At 43.6% G+C, this 24,833-nt stretch overlaps 2 long non-coding RNA genes and 2 other non-coding genes across 6 annotated transcripts; 1 reads left to right on the top strand and 3 right to left on the bottom strand.

Annotated features, from left to right (window-relative positions):
• Positions 1-2,079: 2,079 nt before the first annotated feature.
• Positions 2,080-17,304, bottom strand: LOC133242795 (uncharacterized). Of its 3 annotated transcripts, none has more exons than XR_009734896.1 (3): positions 16,883-17,304; positions 3,791-4,014; positions 2,080-2,632 (listed from the first exon to the last, which is right to left on the bottom strand). It is a non-coding gene; the product is annotated as an uncharacterized LOC133242795 (long non-coding RNA). The 3 variants fall into 3 exon arrangements; XR_009734898.1 differs by having other exon boundaries at positions 2,080-2,628; XR_009734897.1 differs by lacking the exon at positions 16,883-17,304 and adding an exon at positions 7,207-7,788.
• Positions 6,990-7,153, bottom strand: LOC133245480 (U1 spliceosomal RNA). The gene has a single exon (XR_009735736.1). It is a non-coding gene; the product is annotated as a U1 spliceosomal RNA (small nuclear RNA).
• On the bottom strand, positions 7,724-7,795 carry TRNAS-GGA (transfer RNA serine (anticodon GGA)). Its single transcript has one exon. It is a non-coding gene; the product is annotated as a tRNA-Ser (tRNA).
• An 86-nt stretch (positions 17,305-17,390) lies between the features above and the next one.
• LOC133242791 (uncharacterized) lies at positions 17,391-22,339 on the top strand. The gene is made up of 3 exons (XR_009734895.1): positions 17,391-17,578; positions 19,398-19,817; positions 20,609-22,339. It is a non-coding gene; the product is annotated as an uncharacterized LOC133242791 (long non-coding RNA).
• The last annotated feature ends 2,494 nt before the right edge of the window (positions 22,340-24,833 follow it).

The following is a 24,833-nucleotide window of genomic DNA, read 5'->3' as shown; positions in this document are numbered from 1 at the left end:
TTTATTTTTAATTGGAGGCTAACTGCTTTACAATGTAGTGTTGGTTTCTGCCATACAGCAGTGGGAATCAAACATAAGAATAAATATGTCCCCTCCTTCTTGAACCTCCTTCCCACCTCTCCCCCATCCACAATCCATTATTAACATGATTGATTTTATTAATATCAATACTCTTGTTCTCATGTGCCATGCTGTGATTAGTTGCTCAGTTGTGTCTGACTCTTTGCAACCCCATGGACTGTAGCCCGCCAGGCTCCTGTGTCCATGGGGATTCTCCAGGCAAGAGTACTGGAATGGGTTGCCATGGTCTACTTCAGGGGATTTTTCCAACCCAGGGATCGAACCCAGGTGTCCACCATTGCAGGCAGATTCCACCAGGGAAGCCCAAGAATACTAGAGTGGGTATCCTATCCCTTCTCCAGGGAATCCTAGAAAACCAGGAATTGATCCGGGCTCTCCTGAATCGCAGGCAGATTTTTTACCAGCTGAGCTACCAGGGAAGCCCCTTTGTTTCTCCTGTTCAGTTTTGTATCTTAAACTCCTCTCACATCTTTTCATCTATATTTACCATTTGTAATAGATTGTATCTTCTGTGTTTCTTTCTCTCTTATTTTATTTTCTTTATGTATGCATATTTGTGGGTGTGTGTCTTTTGCTTGGTATTTTGGAAGGCCTGCTGCTGCTAAGTCACTTTAGTCGTGTCCGACTCTGTGCGACCCCATAGACGCCAGCCCACCAATCCCCCGTCCCTAGGATTCTCCAGGCAAGAATACTGAAGTGGGTTGCCATTTCCTTCTCCAACGCATGAAACTGAAAGTGAAGTCACTCAGTCGTGTCTGACCTGGATAGGTAGTTACTGCACTAAAATTTTTGACACGTTAGTCCTTTAGTATTTTGTCATATTTCTAATATTTGAAGTATATGTTTTAAATGTTATCTGTCAACTTCAACTTTTTACTACTGTGATGCTTGAGGACATTATTCTACTGTTTTTTTCTGTGTTTACCTACCTTATAGTATTATTACCTTATGGTATTATTTCAACCCAATCAAATGTATACCCTTTATATACTATATTTTTCCTACCTTTTTTTGTTTATGTGCTAACTGGTAGGGTAGAGGTAGGAGCTGGAGGAGGGGCCCACTGGGTCCTTTCGACCCCCTAGTGGCAAAGGATGGCTGTCCCACTCTGGGAGTACCAGCAGCCTCCCTGAAGAAGTTTGAGGGTGTACCTAGGCTGCCCCCAGAGCAGGGCCCACGACACAGTGGCTTACATCTACAATCACATATATTCAGTGATGACCAGATGTACGAAACTCATAGTTTCCAGTCAATTCTTGATGAGCAGAGTTCATCTTTAAAGATTTCTCATGATGGACTGAGGACTCCTTAAGTTTGATATATTTAATACTTGTTTTCTGTTGCTTTGATACAGTACAGATACCTTGGCTAAATATAAAGAACTTGTCCACAATGAGTTCTATTGATTTTTTTTTAAATAATATCTTACTTTGTATGTCCTGCTGAGATGTAGAATGTAAATTGATTTTTCTTCACTGAGGGCAAAGGGTGGTCTGGAGCTTCAGGACATTTTTTCTTCTTCAAAAAAAGTCTTTCAGCTCTACTAGGATAGGTCTTAGTACTGACCATTCCAGGTCTACTTCCCCTAGGTCTCTATGACTTTCTCTCTGATCCTTTCTCACTATCTTTTGTTCATTTCTATTCTGTTTGATGCTTTCATTTGTAATGCAGTGCCCCTTATAAGTTGGGATAAATATGTTCTCTATTCAGCCTTTTTTTTTTTTCAAAGAGTTTTCTTTACCTTCAATTTTTTTAAGTCTCTGCCAGTTCCAATTTCTCATTTCTCCTTTCCTGTCTACTTCTATCTCGTGTTCCATATTTCTTACGTAAAATATTGAAGTTTTCTCCATGTGCATGTATCTACAAATGCTTTGTTCAGAACAATTCAAAATATGGATGCCATTTTACATTTCCCAATTTTTTTTTATTAATTTTGAGGCAATCTTTTCACTTGCTGAAATTTTTGACTCTCATTTTACACTTTTTTCTTCTGTCACCTTGGAAGAAATGTCTGCTATATAGTTTTCATCTTCACATGACTAGATTTACCTGAATGAGAAACAGTTGTTCCAGTTCAGAAGGGATTAGTGCTTTGAGTGGCCTAGTTGATTTCTTTGTTTTAGTTCTGTCTTGTCCAGTTATTCTAGCAGAGCTAAGGCTTGGGGGAAAGGCTTGGTGTGTCTCTTGATTTGGGGATTCTATTTCTTCCGGTAGGACCTTTAATTTCTGCCAGTGGCACCATTCTTTTTTCATCACCACAAGTGTCCAAAGGATGCTCCCTTCAGCTCGGTCTCACACCCGATCCCAGTAATTGTGCCTCCTCAAGATTGCCACCCTCGGTCCTCTGCACTGTCGAACCCCTTCCTATCAATTCCCTAGTCACCAGAGCTAGAGCCAATCATGTCTCAGACACCCTCTGAGTTTATCCACATGCTCTTTCTGTGAGTTACTTTACCTGAGTTCTGTCTGGAGTACTCTCTCCCTGATGCGCTCTCCTCTATATGCAGGGTCTTTGTTGATCCCTCTGCTGCTGTGTGGCTCCCAGACCTAGCTGAATACAAACCAAGTCACACCCACAGTGTTCTCTGGTCCCTGGTTGTTTGGGGCAGGGTTTTGAATGGTGTCCTTGACTCTCTCTGTTAGTCCCTAGCCCTCAGAATTGTATGTTGAGAGATTCAGCTGCTATTATTCTAGGTGGACCTGTGTTCTCCTATTATTCTTTTTCAAATCCAAAATTTCGGTAGTACACACAAGTAGACAACAGAACACTCCCACCTTTGTCAGGCATGGTCTACAATTACCAGCTTATGGTTGAACTTGTCTTACTATATCCATGCACTTACCTTTTCCTATTTTTTTAAAGGAAATCTCAGACATCATGTTTCATCTATAATTATGTCAGCATGTTTCCCCTCAATGAGAACTCTTTTTGAAAGTATTATCATCATGCCATTATAATCATAAATTAATTCAAAATTTTTAATATCATAAAAGACTATTCAAAAATTCCATGTTTAAAAATGCAGCATTTTTTTCAGCTTATTTGATCACATAGGCTTTTAAAATTAATTTATTTGTTTATGGCTGCCCCGGGTCTTTATGGCTTGGTGCAGGGCTTCTCCAGCTATGGAGAGGGGGAGCTCCTCTCTTGCCGTTTGCTGGTTTCTTGGGCTTCAGTAGTTGCTGCCCATGCGCTCAGTTGTTGCGGCTTGTGGGCTTAGGAGCCCCACACCATGTGGGATCTTCCTGGACCAGGGATCAAACCTGTGTCCTCTGCATTGCTAGGCAAATTCTTAACCAGGGAAGCCCCGCTCCCCCTCCTCCATTATTGTTTCTAAGTTAGTATTCTTTTTTGGATCCAAATGGAATCCACAAACTGGAATCACTAAGATAATGCATTTAAGTCTCTTACATATATGCTACTGCTGCTACGTCGCTTCAGTCGTGTCCGACTCTACACCACCCCAGAGACGGCAGCCCACCAGGCTCCCCCATCCCTGGGATTCTCCAGGCAAGAACACTGGAGTGGGTTGCCATTTCCTTCTCCAATGTATGAAAGTGAAAAGTCAAAGTGAAGTTGCTCAGTCGTGTCTGACTCTTAGCAACCCCATGGACTGCAGCCTACCAGGCTCCTCTGTCCATGGGATTTTCCAGGCGAGAGTACTGGAGTGGTTTGCCATCGCCTTCTCTGTCTTACACGTATGCTTACCTTCAATTTCTTCTTTCCTTTCTTCCTTGCTCTCTCTCTCACTCGCTCTCCATCTCTCTTGGTCTATTGCTGTCCTTTTTTTCCCTTTAAATCATTCATTTGTTGAAGAAACTGAGTTGGTTTTTCTGTAGCATTCCCACAGTCTAAACTGTATACTAGGGTGTACTTTAATAAGTGTTTCTGTCCTTCACACTTCCCTCTTGGTGGTAGAATAGACAGCAGTGCTGTAATGTAATGAAAATGCAAGTCACACACGTAGTTTAAAATTCTCCAGTAACCACATTGACAACTAAAAAGTATAAGAGCACAATAATGCAAATATAATCTTCTACATAGCTGATAATGCTATATATACCTTAAAGGAAATATGGGGCTTCCCAAGAACTCGCCTGCCAATTCAGGAGACACAAGAAATGCAAATTCGATCCCTGAGTCAAGAAGATCCTCTGGAATAGAAAATGGCAACCCACTCCAGTATTCTAGCCTGGGAAATCCCATGGACAGAGGAGCCCGGTGGGATATGATCCATGGACCCAAAAGAGTTGGATAAAACTGAGTAACTGAGCATACACACAAAAGAAATATAATTCTACCAATGTTTAAAAGTTGTGTTTAATAGAAAAATATTGTGCATGTCTCCAACTTTTAAGGTTACAGTCACATGAATTATAAATGAGAATCCAGGTCCTCAGTGCTACTGCTAAGTGCTAAGTTGCTTCAGTCGTGTCCGACTCTGTGCGACCCCATAGACGGCAGCCCACCAGGCTCCCCGTCCCTGGGATTCTCCAGGCAAGAACACTGGAGTGGGTTGCCATTTCCTTCTCCAATGCATGAAAGTGAAAAATGAAAGTGAAATCGCTCAGTCGTGTCCGACCCTCAGCGACCCCATGGACTGCAGCCCACGAGGCTCCTTCATCCATGGGATTTTCGAGGCGAGAGTACTGGAGTGGGGTGCCATTGCCTTCTCTGGTGGTGCCAGCTAGTATACTCTTATATATACTCTGCAATGTATATTTTATATTATATATATATGTATATATATAATATAAAATATATTATAAATATATTTATATAAATATTTATATACATATAGATTTATTTATATGTATATAAATATATAAATATATATTATATATAATATATATATAATAGCCCCCTACCCTATATTATATATAATATACATTATATATATATATAAATATAAATGTATATATATATAAATAATATAAAAATATATATACTCTGCAATGTACAGCTCAAAATAATATCCTTTTCAGTTTCCCAACTGAGAAATGAACATTGAACTACAGCACCCCCTGGCTTACATAGCAATTCAGATCCCTCACCCTAGGGTCAAGTTGGCCCACAGACATTTAAGACAAACCTTTACTAGGCATCAACTGCATGGCAAGCCCTGTGTCAGACCCTGTGGATACAAATGGACTACATATAGCTTGCACCCTCCAGGGATTCCTATCAAGTCAAGTGAGACACACCCAGAAGCTGTGTTGGTTTAAAGAGAACCAAGCTCTAATGGAGGGTGTGGACATGGAGACCAGTGGACGCTGTGGGGCAAGATGTTTTCACAAGATCAGGAAACAACTTACCTCACCTCCCTTCAGGGAACCCTACCCTGATGCCATCTTGAGCTCCCTTGCCTGGTCTCAGTGCCAAGATTTCCTTTGGTCCTTCCTCCCATTGAAATGTCTGTGTCTTCCTTCCTGGTCCCAGTGTATGCTCCCAGATGGCTGCCTAGCTAATCTCAGAGCCTCATTCAAAGTCAAGGGTTAATGACTCCTGAATTTTAACAAGAGTTTTCAGTGCTGTAAATCAGGGATCCCAAGCATGAACAGCAGAGGGTCAGGCAGATAATGTCAGTATACTAAGCAGGCCTGTATTTGCACGTTAAATATGCAGGAATATTCTTTATTCCCACAAAGAGATACTCTCACCTTTTTTTTTTTTCTTTTTCCTAAACCACATTGTTTTCTGGAGCTGCCTTTCCCTTTTCACTTTTAATAAAGATCAAATACAGATAAATATTTCTCTACCAGGAGAAGAATGACAGTGCAACATGGTGATAAATGCTAACAGTCACGTGGAAATCTAAGGGGACTGGTGATTTAGGCAGTCTCAGAAACAAACTCTGAGAGTAAGATCTGATGCAATTAATTTATTTGGAAGGTGATCCTTGGGAAACATTGGGGAGCTGGAAACCAGGACATGGAAAGGAACGCAGCCTCTCAATAAAGGTACATTATGGAGTGAATTATAATATATAAATAAATAATTTATATAATATAAATAAAGGTACATTATGGAGTGAGAGGGAGGCCTGGCGTGCTGCGATTCATGGGGTCACAAGGAGTTGGACATGACTGAGCGACTGATCTGATCTGATGGAGTGAATTACCACTGTGGGTAGCTGGGATTCACACTCTGGGAGCAAGTGTAAAAGGTACCTTTCAGCTATCACATCTGAGGACTAGGGACCTGGGGTCTTTATACCTCAGCTTTTATCATTGGTTGGTTAGGAGCTGTTGAGGGTAGTAGACTTTTAATTCTCTCACCATTCTGGCTGAGCAGGCTCCAGTGGGGCAGAGAAAGTCCTCAGGCAAAGGAACATGGGTTCTGGGGATTGGAGTCAGTCCTACTACTTTGTAACTATTCAACAGCCATATGTCTAGTGGTCCCTGTTTTGGACCTGTAGATACAGACACTGATGAGATTCACACTTGTAATCCTGGCAAGATTACTTCAGAGGATGAGATGGTTGGATGGCATCACTGACTCAACGGACTTGAGTTTCACTAAACGCTGGGAGTTGGTGATGGACAGAGAGGCCTGGCATGCTGCAGTCCTCGGGGTCTACAGAGTCAACACAATGAACTGAACTAGCTACTATAGTATATATATATAAAACAACGCATAGCCTCTATGTACAATACAAAAACATAAAAAGTTAATAGCTTGAGGGAGCAATGTATTCACTACTCAGCTGAACTTATTTTTTAATCGTGTTTACTTTTTGCAATCTCATGGACTGACCAGGCTCTTTCATCCATGGGGTTCGCCATTTTTTTCTCCAGGAAATCTTTCCGAGAGCTTCCTGCGTTGCAAGATATTTCAAACCGCCTGAGCAGCCAGGGAAATCCCACATTACAGTAGAAAGTAGTTTTATTGTTGAAACCATAGACACCAGGGGAAAGCGCGCATGCAGTCCTCCACTACCACAAATTATGCAGTCGAGTTTCCCGCATTTGGGGAAATCACAGAGGTCAACACACCCGCAGTGCAATGGGTGAGCCTCGCCCTGGGAGAACCACCTTCGTGATCACAGTATCTCCCCTGCCAGGTAAGTATGAAGTAATTCTGCCCGCCGCCCATACAGCCTTAGACACATTCACTGTACGCACAGGCTCACTTTGCTATTGCCACCATCTCTTCCACCACCGACCGCACCCCATCGTTTCCTGCGCCTCTCGGGCACTCCTAACAACTCTTCTGATAAAATCCAAACAGTATCTCGGGAAAAACTTCCACAACCGGCAAAATGGCAGGCCAGGAACTGGTGGCCGGGAACTGTACCACTTCCGCTGCAAAATTTACATAAGCCACGCCCTGTCCCATGCCCCTCATCTCCTCTCTGACCCCAGGCCGGCTGCTGGAAGAGAAGTGACGTCATGATTCCGGACAGCTTAGGGAGCCCAGGAATCAGTGGAAGCAAACCGTTTATTCTTTAGGTGAGATGTGGGGGAATTTAGCCAGCTTCCTTGCATTCTTAACCTTTATTCTAGGTTAAGAAACTGAAGTCGCTCAGTCGTGTCCGACTCTTTGCGACCCCATGGCCTGTAGCCTATCAGGCTCTTCCGTCCATGGGATTTTCCAGGCAAGAGTGCTGGAGTGGATTGCCATTTCCTTCTCCAGGGGATCTTCCCAACCCAGGAATCGAACCTGGGTCTCCTGCATTCCAGGCAGACGCTTTACCGTCTGAGCCACCAGGGCCACCCTTGTACTGGGTTACATGCTGAGAATAGTAATTCTGCGGTCCTCTGTTATGCTGATCCAATTTTGTTTTAAGAAGTAATAAGTTGTAAAACAATGAATGTAAATATATATTTGTAGGAACAAAATAAACCATAAGTATGTGTTCTGTATGTAGACATATAGATTCAGGGTGCTAACTTAAAAAAAAAAAAAAAGCACAGCGTCAGAGTTGTGAGTTCAAGTATTATTTGGGGCAAAATGAGGAGCTCAGGAGGCAACATTTCAGATAGCTCTGAGAACTTGCTCCGCAAAGGTAGGGGTGAAGGTCAGTGTATGTGAAGGGAGAGTATGTGCATTCAAGTGCAGATTCTTTGCAGGTTACTGCTAGTCATGAGGATTACATGTCACCATGAAGGATTTTAGTGCTTTTCTAGGTACTAGGAGATATTCAGGTCATAAAATCGGGTCCTGAAAATACATCATTATCTGAAGACTTGTTCTGCCAGTTTTTCCCAGAGTACAGAGTGGGCTCATTTCTGCTCTCCACCCTGAACTCCTTTCAGGGGGTGTTGAAAATCAGCGGCCACAGCCTTTAATCCTTGTAAAGATAGATGGCAAGTGCCAGTTTGTAGTTGACAAGAGTTATATCTCAAAGTTCTACATGGTGTATTTTCTGTGCACCTTCTTACTTCATCCTCATGGTCTCCCAGGTACCATGTTTAAAAGTGAAGTCGCTCAGTCGTGTCCGACTCTGTGACACCATGGACTGTAGCCTACCAGGCTTCTCCATCCATGGGATTCTCCAGGCAACAATACTGAAGTGAGTTACCATTTCCTTCTCCAGAGGATCTTCCCGACCCAGGGATCAAACCCGGGTCTCCTGCATTAAGGCAGACACCTTAACCTCTGAGCCACCAGGGAAGTCCTTTTTCTCACCATACAGAATACAAAAGTTGAAGATTCTGAAGAAGCTGATGACCAAAATAAGGGATAGAAAGATGATGTGTTTGCTTGAAGAATGAGGTTTGTATGTTTTTTCTTACTAGATAAGACTGGGTTAGACCTGAGGGCCGGGAATGGGGAGGCTAGAGAAGGCAACCAGCTTGCTTTTCAGACCAGAGACCAAGGAGTGGAGGAACTTGATCCTTGAAGTGCATTTGGCTTAAGAGGGAAGGTGACTAGCCTGGAGGGAAAATCTTGAACTCAGCACCCAGTTAACTTTCAGGAAAACCTGTCCTTTCTTGGAACAGCTGACACTACTCGTCCTGCACACTGACTTTAAATATTCTTTATCCACTGCTGTCCACTGTAGGAGTTTCCTATTGCTCCTATAACCTGTTACTACACACTTTGTGGCTTAAAACAACACACGTTTATTATTTTATGACTCTGGAGTTCAGAAGTCCAAGATGCATCTCCCTGGGCCAAAATCAAAGTGACAGTTGGGTTGTGGTGATTCTTCCTGGAGATGCTAAGAGAGAATCTCTTTCTTTGCCTTGTCCAGCCTCTAGAAGATGCCCACATTCTACTCACATAGGCCCCTGTCATCTTCAAAGATAATTACAGCTGATCAAGTTATTCTCACAACACATTATTCTGACACAAACTTTCCTTCTGTCTGTATGAACTTTGTGATTCCATGGGGTCTCCATCTCAGTTCAGTTCAGTCACTCAGTCCTGTCTGACTCTTTGTGACCCCATGTCACAGCACATGGAGGCAGCACACCAGGCCTCCCTGTCCATCACCAACTCCCAGAGTCCACCCAAATCCATGTCCATTGTGTCGGTGATGCCATCCAACCATCTCATTCTCTGCCGTCCCCTTCTCCTCTGGCCCTCAATCTTTCCCAGCATCAGAGTATTTTCAAATGAGTCAGCTCTCTGCATCAGGTGGCCAAAGTATTGGAGTTTCAGCTTCAACATCAGTCCCTCCAATGAACACCCAGGACTGATCTCCTTTAGGATGGACTGGTTGGATCTCCTTGCAGTCCAAGGGACTCTCAAGAGTCTTCTCCAACACCACAGTTCAAAAGCATCAATTCTTCGGCACTCAGCTTTATTTATAGTCCAACTCTCACATCTATACGTGACCACTGGAAAAACCATAGCCCTGACTAGATGGACCTTTGTTGACAAAGTAATGTCTCTGCTTTTTAATATGCTATCTAGGTTGGTCATAACTTTCCTTCCAAGGAGCAAGCGTCTTTTAATTTCATGGCTGCAATCACCATCTGCAGTGATTTTGGAGCCCAGAAAAATAAAATCAGCCACTGTTGCCCCATCTGTTTGCCATGAAGTGATGGGACTGGATGCCATTATCTTAGTTTTCTGAATGTCAAGCTTTAAGCCAACTTTTTCACTCTCCTCTTTCACTTTCATCAAGAGGCTCTTTAGTTCTTCTTCACTTTCTGCCATAAGGGTGGTGTCATTGCATATCTGAGGTTATTGATATATCTCCCCACAATCTTGATTCTAGCTTTGGCTTCCTCCAGCCCAGCATTTCTCATGATGTACTCTGCATATAAGTTAAATAAGCAGGGTGACAATATACAGCCTTGACATACTCCTTTTCCTATTTGGAACCAGTCTGTTGTTCCATGTCCAGTTCCAACTGTTGCTTCCTAACCTGTATACAGATTTCTCAAGAGGCAGATCAGGTGGTCTGGTATTCCCATCTCTTTCAGAATGTTCCACAGTTTATTGTGTGCCGCGATCCAGCCTCAGCAGAGTCCAGGGATACCCTCAGGATGAATGGCATCAGCGAAAGATGACACGGGGAGACCAAGCTTAGGTGAAACGGGGTCTGCAGCTTTATTTTCAAAAGGAGCTTTTATACGCTGAGTTACACATTTCCAGAAGTGAAAGATGCAGAGTCATGCAGAGTCAGCTCAACATTCCATCAGTTTTGACCTTTATCGAAACCAGGATGTTTTCTGCATACCTTTCCATTTACAAGGGTCTTATGTTATGTACGTTATCTTCTGACCCGGAGGCCTGTTGACATTTTATGACCCTTTTCTGATAAAGGTTGGTCAACCAGAGAACTTATTTTCCTTTAAAGTGTTTTTTCTTTATTTTTCCAATCTGTGTCACCCCCAGAAAGTACTAAATAAAGTTACATTCTTATGGAGCAAAGGTGCAGTGGGTTACAAAAAGAAAGAACTTATTAACTCAAAGGTCTTACGTTGCTAATGCCAAGGCTACTACTTGTTTTTCCTACATTCCAACTATATTAACTAATGCACTCCCAGGCACACAATAGATAAGGGATATGGAAGCTTGGCAGCGAGCATTGGCTCAACAGTGGGACCCTTCACCAGTACTGTTCTAATAATTTTGCACCCCTCGAAGGGCTCTATGCCCATTAGGACTTTTAGAATGCTTAAGCTTCCCATGCCTTTCATGGTTGGGATGTTGTGAACAATCATGTGCGTTAGTTGCAAGAGTGTGGATAAACCTGTCAAGCAAGCTAAAATGCCAATAGAGGGGTTTGAATTGAAATACTCCTTTCGTGCCCAGGAGACTTATTAACTAGAGCCCTAAGTTGATTTTCTTCAGAGAAAAGTGGTCGGGGACAGACGCCTGTTAATGTCAAAAGAGTTGGTGAAAGGCATAATATAGGTAACAATAGACAGACAGATTTTGGTTTCAGGGTAGATGCTCGAGCAGGTCCAGGGAGTCCCTCGAGTCCTGATCCGCCTTGCCTGTCAGGTCTCCTCCTCATGACCTTGTCATGGGTGGGGTCTCCTGTGCTGGCTCCTGGCAATTATGATCCACACAGTCAAAGGCTTTGGCATAATCAGTAAAGCAGAAATAGATGTTTTTCTGGAACTCTCTTGCTTTTTCAATGATCCAGGGATGTTGGCAATTTGATCTCTGTTCCTCTGCCTTTTCTAAAACCAGCTTGAACATCTGGAAGTTCACGGTTCACATATTGCTGAAGCCTGGCTTGGAGAATTTTAAGCATTGCTCTATTAGCGTGTGAGATGAGTGCAATTGTGCAGTAGTTCGAGCATTCTTTGGCATTACCTTTCTCTGGGATTGGAATGAAAATTGACCTTTTCCAGGCCTGTGGCCATTGCTGAGTTTTCCAAATGTGCTGGCATATTGAGTGCAGCACTTTCACAGCATCATCTGTTAGGATTTGAAATAGCTCAACCAGAATTCCATCACCTCCATGAACTTTGTTCGTAGTGATGCTTCCTAAGGCCCATCTGACTTCTCCTTAATTTAATCACACCCACAAATTCTCTTTTTCCATGTCAAGTAACATAATCACAAACTCCAGGGACCCAGATGTGGGCATCTTTGGGGAAGCATTAGTCTATCACAGCCAGTCTCCCCAGTGAACACATTTCTGCAAGCATATCAGTCAGTGGTGGCTGCTCCATTCTGAAAGTGATCCAGGTGAAAGCAAGTCAGTCCACTGCTTCTGACGGTCAGCCAGTCAACAGCTGGGCCCCGTATTGAGGCATCTGAGTCAGAGAGAGAAAAGGAAAATGCCTGTGGGGAGACGAATCTGAGGACCCAGGCTGGGCAGTTCCCAGGAATCAGAGTTGAGAGCTGCAAATGTCTTCATGGGGGGAGGAGGCTGGCGAGGGTGTTAGGAGCTGCGTATATCTGTTTCCCTCCCCCATCCCCCACAAATTCATATCTTGGACGCTATTCCCCAGTGAAGCTGTATTTGGGGAAGGAACTTTGAAGGATGTAATTAAATTTAAATGAGAGCATAGCCTTGGGGCACTGATCTGATAGGATGTTTCAGTTTCAGTTGTCGCTCAGTTGTGTCTGACTCTTTGTGACCCCATGGACTGCAGCACGTCAGGCCTCCCTGTCCTTCACCAACTCCCAGAGTCTACCCAAACTTATGTCCATTGAGTCGGTGATGCCATCCAACCATCTCATCCTCTGTCATCCCCTTCTACGCCTGTCCTCAGTCTTCCCCAGCATCCGGGTCTTTTCAAATGAATCAGCTGTTTGCATCAGGTGGCCAAAGTATTGGAGTTTCAGCTTCAGCATCAGTCCTTCCAATGAACACCCAGGACTGATCTCTTTAGGATGGACTGGTTGGATCTCCTCACAGTCCAAGGGACTCTAAAGAGTCTTATCCAACACCACAGTTCAAAAGCATCTATTCTTAAGCACTCAGTTCAGTTCAGTTCAGTCGCTCAGTCGTGTCCAATTCTTTGCAACCCCATGAATCACAGCATGCCAGGTCTCCCTGTCCATCACCAACCCCTGGAGTTCACTCAGACTCACATCCATCGAGTCAGTGATTCCATCCAGCCATCTCATCCTCTGTCGTCCCCTTCTCCTTTTGGCCCAGCTTTCTTTATAGTCCAACTCTCACATCCATACATGACTACTGGAAAAACCATAGCCTTGACTAGATGGACCTTTGTTGACAAGGTAATGTCTCTGCTTTTCAATATACTGTCTAGGTTGGTCATAGCTTTCCTTCCAAGGAGTAAGCATCTGTTAATTTCATGGCTGTAGTCAAGGTTTTAGAAAAGGCAGAGGAAACAGATCAAATTGCCAACATCCGCTGGATCATCGAGAGCAAGAGAATTCCAGAAAAACATCTATTTCTAATTTATTGACTATGCCAAAACCTTTCACTGTGGATCACAATAAACTTTGGAAAATTCTGAAAGAGATGGGAATACCAGACCACCTGACGTACCTCTTGAGAAATCTGTATGCAGGTCAGGAAGCCACAGTTAGAAATGGACATGGAACAACAGACTAGTTCCAAGTAGGAAAAGGGATACATGTCCTTAAATGAAGAGATACCACAGAGCTTGGGCTTCTGCCCTACCCCAGCTCAAGTAACCTGAAAAGACCTTGTGAGGACCCAGCCAGGCAAGGACTATCTCCAAGCCAGGAAGAGAGCTTGCAGCAGAAACTGAATTGCTGGGAAGTTCCAACCATGATCTAGGACTTCTCAAAACTGTGAGAAAACAGATTTCTGGTTAAGCCACCCAGTCCATTGCATTTTTTTTCTGGAAGCCCAAGCTAATACAGGAGGTCACTTAGTCATTGACCTAAGCAGCTTCTCCTACTTGGCCCTTTTGGGGATCTGCCCCAGTCTTGTTGATTTCCAGTACTTAGCACTGACCACCTGCTTTGCTTTTAAAGGCTTATCCATGACTTTCGAATGAGGAGTCATCACGTGCTTTAAGATTTCGTAGCATAGTTGGACATGACTGAGCAACTGAGCACAGCACACAGCACAGCATAATTTGCTACATGCAGCAATGGCCTCCAACAAGGATCTCAGAGTTTCTTTTGAATGAGTTTGACATCTTCAAAAATAACAACCCAGGATGGCCTGAGACAGCTGATCATTCTTCAGGATGACCCAATACACCATGTGGCCTGCATTTCCTCTTCTACTGGATGAGTTCTATGCTTTGGACTCTCCACAACCGTAGACAAGGGTTTGGGTGCTGGTGACGAATCTGTGCCTAATTCTGGGGAGGCTCAGGGAAAAAGGAAAGAACTCCCAGAATCTGGGCATGGGAGGGGGTGGGGGCTGAGAGGCTGCTCTTCTGTGAATAAAGGAGGTTGGAGGGTGTGAGAGGAGCTGAGGTGTGTGTGTGTGTGTGTGTGTGTGTGTGCCCATTGTGTGTGTCCAGGATAAATTCAAGGGAAGTTCAAGAGAGGGCAGCTGCCATTCTGGGACCAGAGACTAGAGCACCTTGGCACTCAAGCTCTGCTCATCCTCCTCCTTCTTCTGCCTCTGTTTCCCTTTCTCCTCTCTGTCCTCACTAGTGTCTCACCAGTGTTTTATTGTTCCCACTCCTCCTCCCTTTTCCTGCTCCTCTCGGATCACTTCCACTACCATACCCCCTCCTGGTATAGGCATACACAATGAGCATACCCCCCCCCACCCAGCTGCTCTCACATCCTCCAACCTCCTTTATTCACAGAAGAGCAGCCTCTCAGCCCCTGCCCCCTTACATGCCCAGATTCTGGGAGTTACTTCCTTTTCCCCTGAGTCTCCCCAGAATTAGGCACAGATTCTTCACCAGCACCCAAACCCTTGTCTATGGTTCTAGAGAGTCCAAAAAGCAGGCCAGCAAAGGAGAGGGCTGGGTAGTCTGAGAGGAAGATTAGGGAATATCTTCCACCAGCCTAAGAAGCACAAATACATTTCTTTCTAGTTACATCCTTGTTTGGAAGAGACAGAGTAAGATTGTTCCACTTCCACGGCCAACCGAGGCAGCACAGGCCTTAAGGCCAGCCTCAGGGATATGTGACCAAAAGTCAAGAACTCTGGACATAGATGGAGGACATCTGGTTCACAAGATCCAATTCAACTTAAAATCTTGGTGCCACCTTCTTTATAAGGCAAGTTCCAAGGGAAGGACCACGTTGTACCCTCCTGGCTTTGTTCATGTAAGAGTGCATAGGTGCATGCTTGTGTCTGACTCTTTTTGACCCTATGGACTGTAGCCCACCAGGCTCCTTTGCCCATGGGACTCTCCAGGCAAGAATATGGGATTGGGTTGCCATTTCTTCCTTCAGGGGGTCTTTCCAACCCAGGGATCGAACCTGTGCCTCCTGCCCTGCTTTGGCAGGTGGATTCTTTTCCACTGAGCCACCAGGGAAGCCTTGGTATTTTAGTAGTTCTGTCTTCTCCCTTCTCTATGGATTTTGTTATCTTCCCAATCAATGACCTTTCCTCATATCTATCACTCAGAGGAGGCTAATTTAGAAATATCTCTTTGATGTCTTTTTCCTTTTCCACAAACATTCTTTCATTCTGGGCTTAATCCTTTTGAACAATATTCTGAGTCTTTTAAGATTATTCAGTAAATATTTGTAAATAAAAATTGTGGATGTTGATATATTGATTCAATCAATCAACAGTTAGGTTGGCTCCCCAACGCCACTCCACCCACACAGGAAATGAGGCCCGGCTGTGGATGCCCATTGAACAGTGTCGAGAAAGCTCTGGAGGAAATTTTGCTGGCACCTCCAGACACAACTGTATGGTCAGGTCATTCAAAATGACTGTTCTCTTGCTATCTGTTCATTCTCCTTACCAACCAATCCTTCACCCACATGACTACCCAATCCCCTTAATTGTAGAGCGTAATCAATAACCACCTACACAGTTGACCCTGCCCCCAGTCTCTGGTTTTCCTGGTGACTGGTGAGCCAATCAGCCGTCAATGGTCCCTATAAATTGTAGTCTCCCCTCAATTCCGCACCCCATACCCCCAGCAGTGAAGATTGCTGCCTTGTTCTGCCTGCTGTTTGCTGAATACTGTGGCATGTCACTCCAGGACCCTTTGTTTAGGAATTCTATATCCACTGAACGGTTGTCTCTGCCACTGTCTATGGGCTGTTTTTCTTTTGTATTGCAGCTGGGGAATTACAAGTCTTGCAGGCCTGCATGGTAGGCCTCAGTGTACAAGTAGGAAGGAGTGAGTGAGGAGACATGGGGCCAGCATTTCAGCATGGGAGGGACACAGGGAGCTTCAGCAAGTTCTGGAGAAACCTGAGAAGGTGTGTAGGTCTCCTGTTCCTCCCTTTCCTGGATCGAAACTAGCTGTGACTTGTAGGCAGGTAGGACAGGCACTGGCTGGTGTCCAACTTGATAACTAATGACTGAATATCTGCAAGTGGGTTGCACAGAAGTGGTGTATTTCCTAAAGCTTCTCCTCCCTGAAGCTTTGGAGTCTGAGGGCCCTTGGTTGGGGATTGTCAGGAAATAGCCCTTTCTAGAGTGAGAAAAGCTATGGGAGTTTGGGTTGGTGGGTCTAAGTAGCTCTGTTCTCTCTGCCTTCTTTCTTTGTTTCTCTAATTGGTGATTGGTGTAGCCAGGGAGGAAAGGGATCCAGGAGTGCCTTCCTTCCCCTGGAAATATGACTGAACTGAGGCTGAAGCCTCTGGTTTTCTTCCCTAAGGACTCTGTTCTCATTGCAGAACTGAGTTGTGGGTTCCAGGCCTGGACTGTAGAAGTTAGAGGTGAAGCCTGACCCAGGATGTACAAGCAGGTAAGTTACATATTTGGGTAACAGAGGCTCCCTGTGTTGCTCATTCTCTGTCTCCAAAGACACTGTCCCAAACCTGCAGAAAAGCCTGAGGACTCACCTCCTGGGCATAAAGCTTGGTAGGCTGAATGCCTGGCTTTCCTCTGGCTCCTCCTCATGGGTTCTTTGCATGTTTCTTATGCCCTGGGTGAGCTGTTCAGGAGGCTTTATTCCTAAATAGCAGCAGTTGCTGCTGCGCTGTTGACAAGATAAGGGCACGTGAAAGGTCTGGCCTCCCAGTGTCAGCAGCCTGGGGGAGAGTGTGGGCAGGAAGGCCATCTCAGTGAGTGGTTGGGGGAGGCCCTGCAGACCTGGCTCCACCACGTGCCAATCACAGGACCAGGGCACAGAAGTCAGCAGGCAGCAAATGAGCAGATTTAGGATGGATGAGAAGCCAGGATTCTGGGGAGCAGACCTGTTAGATCTGCAGTGGGGACAGTTATTCTCTGAGCTCAGATACAACAACAAAGAGCGGGGAATGGGACTTGTACCACCACCCCAGCCCTGCCCCCCACCCAAGGACAAGTTGAGGAAAGCAGACCACAGTGTTTTGAAATCTGCAAAGTTCTTCCCAAGGGCAACCTTCAGATTCTCCCTAAAGAAACCAGAAATAGGAGGCCCTGGGCCCCTCCTACCACTTTTCAGCAGTGGAGCTGAGCCTGTGTTCCAGTTGCTCCCGCAGGCGGTTGTTAATGCAGATGGATTCCTCCAGGTGCTGGCGCAGGTTCCAGATTCTACCAAGATGCTCCTCTAGCAGGTCAGCCCCTGCAGCTACCCAGGAGGACAGGAGGAGATGGAGATGGAGCATCCTGATCACTAGTGGGGCCCACATGGGGAGGTTGGGGCTTGGACAGCAAGATCTTTAAGTATTACTGTCCTCTCTCACACATTCATGAGTTTACGTGAGCTTACTTAAAGGGTAGACTGGCTTCAAATACAGGCCAGGTGATGCTAACCAAGCCCCAATGGCCTCCTCTCATACTGAGGTGCATGTAAGGAAGTTGTAAGTATATATGTACAGTTACCAAGGTAACCAGTAAGTGTAAAAGATTTCACATGACTTAGGTAAATAACAAAAGGCTGTGGCCCTTGGCTTAATACGTAGACAGGTGTGGTCATTTCCTGAGTTGACTTTGAGTGTAACAGGGTAGATCTCACTCTGATCTAATACCTTTTCTCTTACTGAGGCTTGACTGAACTCCTTAGCAAGGAACAAAGCCCTTCCTCCACACTTAGCAAGAAGGCCAAGGTAAAAGTGAGTACATCAGGTCAACTCATCCTAAGTGGTTAATGACTGGTATTCAGTGCTTCCCTCACATCTCTTTTAATTTGAAAGGAAGAAAGCTCCCCTGTTTTCAGAGGGATCTGGGATGTGGTCTTCTTTCAGAGGAGCAGAAGTGATGGTATTACTGTTTGCTCGTTTATGTTTCAACTACCCATCCCATTGTCTCATCAAGGCCATTGCCTTTGGTTGCTGAAGTTCTGCATACTTGCCAGTTGTGGTCCTTACAGTTCGTAACCCAAGTGAATATCTGGTCTCAGAATGTGTCATGGCTTGTTCTGTGTCCTGTTTATTTGCTAACAGCACTTAAGCCTTTTCTTAGCTCTTCTTCCTCCAACATGGCAACTAACGCTGATTTGGAAATGCCACTTCAGTCTGGGCACTACCATTTGCTACATAAGTGGCTACATCTATGTTTGCCTAATAATGTCTCCTGTATGACTTGATCATTGTCAGTATGGCACTGAAGTAGGGATCTGACAAGTGATTACAGAGTTGGAAAAAAACACCCCTAAGAAAAGAAAAAAAGATGCAGAAAAGAGCAGTGGGGAGAGGGTGCTAATGACTGGCCACATCAACTGCCTTATTTTGCCTTGCATGCATGCTAAGTCGCTTCAGTTGTGTCCGACTGTTTGCGACCTAATGGACCATAGCCTGGCAGGCTCCTCTGTCCATGGGATTCTCCAGGTAAGAATACTGGAGTGGGTTGCCATTTCCTCCTCCAGGGGATCTTCCTGACCCAGGAACTGAACCCGAGTTTCCTGCTGCTCCTGCATTGCAGGTGGATTCTATACCACTGAGCCATCAGGGAAGCCCCACACATATATTTTTAATAATGACTGTGATTTTTTAATAGTCATACCTCCCTCAGTCCCACTATGACAGTCAAAATGGAAAACAGTGTATAAATATGGACTATTGAACAGATAAACATTTTTTTTTGAGAAATGTCCTTCAACTACTATTGTTTTAAGAGTGGGAATATGTATGTTTAATCAAATGTCCCCTGAAATTCAACCATGGGTTCCTGGTGTTTTAAGACAGAAAAGCTTGCAGCCAAGGTTTGCCTGGTGGCTCTATTGCAGCAAGAGGTGTGAGAATTTAGGGATAATCTCCATCTATTTGGGCCTCAGTTTCCTCATCAGTAAGATAAGGTTATTCAAATTTTCCAAATTCCCTTCCTGTTTTTTTTTTTTTTTTCTGAGTGCATGAGAAACTGAGATGCCTGTTAGATGTGTGTTGGAACCTGCAGCCATGACCTGACGTTGGTCCCTTCTCTGTGTGTCTCCTGCAGGAGCCTCAACTGAGCACACATACTGAAAACACAGAACTCAGAGAGGAGATGGAAGAAAGGAAATCAACGGTTTTGGAGGATGAGACAACCCAAAGCAAAGCAAGGTAATGATCGAGGAGCTGTTTGCCAAGGGAGGTGAGGATAAGGACAAGTTGAGCTCAGAAAATTCAAGAGGAAGTGAGGAATGCACAGTATCATCCAAGTCCTCAAGGAGCAGCCTGAGCTGAGCAGGAAGGACTGGGAGAGTAACTTAGTCCACTGTGAACTTGCGCACCTGCCGAGGAGATCCACACGCTGGGTCAGTGTTGGTTTATCCTGCTGGGAGCACCAGTTCCAGGAGGAGGACAATGGGACCTTGAGGCTCTGCCCTAGACCCCCAGCCTCAAACTTGGAAGTGGCCACACAGTGGATGTCCTCCAAGTAAGTGTGCAATAAGGTGGATAAATAGTGTTTGGAGAAGAATTAGAGATATGTATTCATAGCAGGGGCCAGATTAATGGGACCCTTGTTTCTGAAGTAGAGATGGTAATAATATTCTTCTGCATTTACACTTTGGGGGCTTTACACATAACATCTCTTAACTATATATTGCTTAATTTTCCTTATGCTATGATAACAACGTGGAGTTCAGATATCAGTAATATATCCATGAGGAACTTAAACAGCGAGAGGACGATTACAAGTGCATAGTGACAAGTAAATGTGGTGGCTCTCCTCAGGTGGGATATCATGGCCGCCAGAGGATGGGAGGATACACCAAGGACCTCTCTTTCTAATGACAGTGTGAACCTGCTGGAGGAATCCCTGAGGACAGTCATGTCTTCATCAGAGTCAGCTCAGGCGAGTGTCCTAGGGCAAGGGTAGTGTAGGCGGGGTCCTCTCTAAGGAAGGGGATTGCTGCTTCCTGGGAGAAAGAGCATCTCTGACCAGACAGTTGTACAGGCGCATAGTTGAGCTGAGTGGAGTCTTGTAACCATGTTTATGCAGTTAGTGAACAAATGTTGCTGAGAGTCTCCTCAGTGCTTGACTCAATGCTAGGAGTCATGCACACAGAGATGAATGAAATATTATCCCCAATTTCATGGAATTCTCCATCTAGTAACAACAAAATCATGAGAGGTGTAGTGGTGGTGGATTCATTGGAGGAGATGGTCAGTGCTGGCTACCATGATGTCATGGGTGATCTGTTCCCTTTCTCTTTTTTCCAACAGATATATGTCTCTTCTGGCCCCCAAATCCTGGTTCTCACCAAGGTTTGAGCCTCTCAGGATACAGCTAGCACTTGGGTTCCATGTTGGCTCAAAGCAGTCAGCATTACCACCGTCTCCAGAGAAAACTTCTTATATCAGTAGCTACTGACTGTTTCTTGGCCAGCTGGAGGAATAAGGAGGCAAGTTTGATTTGTCTTATAGGTTCATGGCTGTCATAGTGATTAATGGTTTCCTGTCTCATAAGTTACATACTTTCCAGATTTCAAGATTCTTCATGTCAAAAATAATTTATATATCAATCTTATTCTCAGAATTGTAGAACTTGGGGTTTTATCCCTAATTTTGGAGGAAATAACTAAAGTAAAAAAGGGGGAAAGCAAATTCCTAGTTTACACGGAGACAATAGGATGCTCTTTTTATACTTTTCATGGGGTTCTCCTTTGAACCATGGTGCTAGAAGAGACTCTTGAGAGTCCTTGGACAGCAAGGAGATCAAACCAGTCAATCCTAAAGGAAATCAACCCTGAATATTCATTGGAAGAACTGATGCTGAAGCTCCAATAATTTGACCACCTGATTCAAAGAGCTGACTCATTGGAAAAGTCCTTGATGCTGGGAAAGATTGAGGGTAGGAGGAGAAGAGGGTGACAAAGGATGAGATGGTTGGATAGCACCACCAACTCTATGGACATGAGTTCGAGCAACTCCAGAAGATAGTAAAGGATAGGGAAGGCTGGCACACTGCAGTCTAAGGGGTTACAAAGAGTCTGACACAATTTAGTGACTGAAGAACAACAGTTAAGATACTATACACTATTGTAAGTAGACAAAACACAGATATATGACTGTAAAGGTGTAGAGAGCAAAAAGTTTACATATATCCAACTATTTGTGTTTTCCAATAAAGTCACCAATATGTGTAGTGTGGTAATGAATAATTTTTCTGCAACATATGCTAGAACAAATGATTGTTCATTTAGAGATAATTTCACATTAAAAACCATGTCTCTCCACACAAAGTTAATTGGAGACATTATTTAAAAATTGCAATGCTTTAAAAAGGATAATGGAAATTCTTCTTGACTAAGGTAAAGACAAAAATTTCTTACACATAATGCCAAGTCACTTGCCATAGATTGAAACTGAATAAAGTGGGTTTCATGAAATGTTAAATCTTTAAGCTTAACATTATGACCAACCTAGATAGCATATTCAAAAATGCCAACAAAGGTCCATCTAGTCAAGGCTATGGTTTTTCCTCTGGTCATGTATGGATGTGAGATTTGGACTGTGAAGAAAACTGAGCACCAAAGAATTGATACTTTTGAACTGTGGTGTTGGAGAAGACTCTTGAGAGTCCCTTGGACTGCAAGGAGATCCAACCAGTCCATTCTGAAGGAGATCAGCCCTGGGATTTCTTTGGAAGGAATGATGCTAAAGCTGAAACTCTAGTACTTTGGCCACCTCATGAGAAGAGTTGACTCATTGGGAAAGACTCTGATGCTGGGAGGGATTGGGGGCAGGAGGAGAAGGAGACGACAGAGGATGAGATGGCTGGATGGCACCACTGACTTGATGGACGTGAGTCTGAGTGAACTCTGGGAGTTGGTGATGGACAGGGAGGCCTGGCTGCAATTCATGGGGTCGCAAAGAGTCTGACATGACTGAGCGACTGAACTGAACTGAACTGAACTGAAGCTTAACAGAATTTACTATATATATACATACATACATATATATATATATATATATATATATATATATATACATACACACACACACACACACACACACTACCATGTGTAAAATAGAGAGTTAGTGGGAACCTGCTGTATAGCACAGGTGGCTCAGCTCTGTGCTCTGTGAAGACTTTGATGGGTGGGATGGGGATGGGGGTAGAAGAGTGGTCCAAGAGGGAGAGGAGATATGTATAGCAGATTCACTTCACTGTATGGCAGAAACTAATGCAACATTGTAAAGCAATTATACTCCAAAAAAAGGGGAAAAGGCAAGTCATAGACCATATGTATTACTTGCAATATGTATATTTGACAAGAAACTTCTCAAAAATATATAAAGAACTTATGCAAATCACAAAGAAACTTATAAACAATATATTAATGAGCAGGAAATTTGAAGTGCACTTCACAGTAGAAGATATCCAAATGACCAAGCAACTTTTGGAAACCAAAACTGGAATCCACTACAGACATAAGAATGGCTAAAATTTAAAAGATTGAAAATACTAAGTATGTGGGAATGTACAGAAACTGGATCAAGCTTATATTTGGGGGTAAGTGTAAAATGACACAGCTACTTTGCAAAGTCTATGTCAGTTTCTACTCATTGACCAAGCAATTCTCAACTTTAGGTACATATACCTAAGTGGATATCTAGATAAAATAACTTGTGTACTTGTGTACAAATATTCATACTTACTTTGTGTATAATAAAACATCTGTTCATCATGAGAAAAATGGATAATCCAGTTGTGTTATACTCATAAAAAAGGGTATTTCTTAGCATAAAAATAAAGCCAAATTATTGACATGAGCAGTTAAGATTGAACCTCAAAACTGAATGAAAGAAGAGAGAAAAAAGACAACATACTGCATCATTCATTCATATGAAGTGTAAGAATAAGCGAGGTTAATCTATGAGAGGATTCAGAACATATTTATCTCTGGCAGATGGGGATTAACGGGCAAGTAACATGGCAGCACTTTAGGGAGTGGAGGAATATGTTCGATGCCCTGATTTGCATGATGATTGTACAGTGCACACGAACGTTGAATTCACTGATCTGTGTTCTTCAATTTTGTACATTTTGTTTTAGGCAAATTATATCTCATTATACAACTGACAGCATTAAAAAAAAGGAATGACAAAGGGTAAAACAAGTGGTAAGTGACATAAGATAATATTCAGCACATAAATAACAGTATCCCTTGAGAAGAAACTCAAAGTAATTGAGCAGCACAGACACAAAAAAGGATAGTCAATGAGAAATGCTAATGAAATTTGAAAGTCCAAATGACACACTGCCCCCTTTGAAGAAATCACCCTAGACAACAAAGATGTAGTCTAGTAAAAGTCCTGCCATTCAGTTTAATATAATGGTACAGCACTGACTTTGAAGGACAGATAGAAATGTTTCCTAATGCTCAATCTTCTCACCAAATTTAGATTTGGGGAAGTTTTATAACCTTTTGAATTTTGCTCTCATAAAGAAAAGAATAACACCTGACTATTAAGATAGTTCATGGGATTAACGGATCACTTGAACTATACTAGGTTCTGAGAGGAGATTGACTTTGTCCCTCCTTTCCCCACTTTAAATTGTTAGAATACGATTGACAGAGCGCACAGAAGACATTCTAAAGTAAATACTTTCTCACTATTTCTAGGAGTCATGTTAATAGTAGAAAGAATAGGAGAGGCTTCCCTCATAACTCAGTCAGTAAAGAATCTGCCTGCAATGCAGGAGACTCAGGTTTGATTCCTGGATTGGGAAGATCCCCTGGAGAAGGAAATGGCAACCCACTCCAGTATTCTTGCCTGGAGGATCCCATGGACAGAGGACCCACTCCAGTATTCTTGCCTGGAGGATCCCATGGACAGAGGACCCACTCCAGTATTCTTGCCTGGAGAATCCCATGGACAGAGGAGCTTCATGAGCTACAGTCCACGGGGTCACAAGTGTTGGACACAACTGAGTGACTTTCATTTCGTTTCATTTTCATAGGAGAGGAATAAGAGTCTTTTGAACAGTCATCCCCGAACCCTGGTGCATGGCAGCATGCTAAGTTGCTTCAGTTGTGTCCAGCTCTTTGCGACCCTATGGACTGTAGCCCACCAGGCTCCTCTGTCCATGGGATTCTCCAGGTGAGAATACCGGGGTGGGTTGCCATACCCTTCTCCAGAGGATCTTCCTGACCCAGGGATTGAACCCGCATCTCTTATGCATTGGCGTGTGAGTTCTTTTTGTGTGTGTGTGTGTGTTTATTCTAGTAGCTTTGTTGAGATACAATTTATATACCATATGATTCGTCTATTTAAAATGTACAGCTTATTGATTTTTAGTATACTCACAAATGCATGCAACTCAAAATTTTAGAATATTTTCATTATCTCAAAAAAAAAACACCCACAACTTTTAGCTGTCAATCATCATACTCTATGCTCTCCACTAGTCCTGTGGTGGTTTAGTCGCTCCGTCATGTCC

This window comes from Bos javanicus, chromosome 3 (assembly GCF_032452875.1).
Source record: "Bos javanicus breed banteng chromosome 3, ARS-OSU_banteng_1.0, whole genome shotgun sequence".
In the NCBI taxonomy this organism is placed as follows: Eukaryota; Metazoa; Chordata; class Mammalia; order Artiodactyla; family Bovidae; genus Bos; species Bos javanicus.
This window is presented reverse-complemented; position numbering and strand designations above follow the sequence as displayed.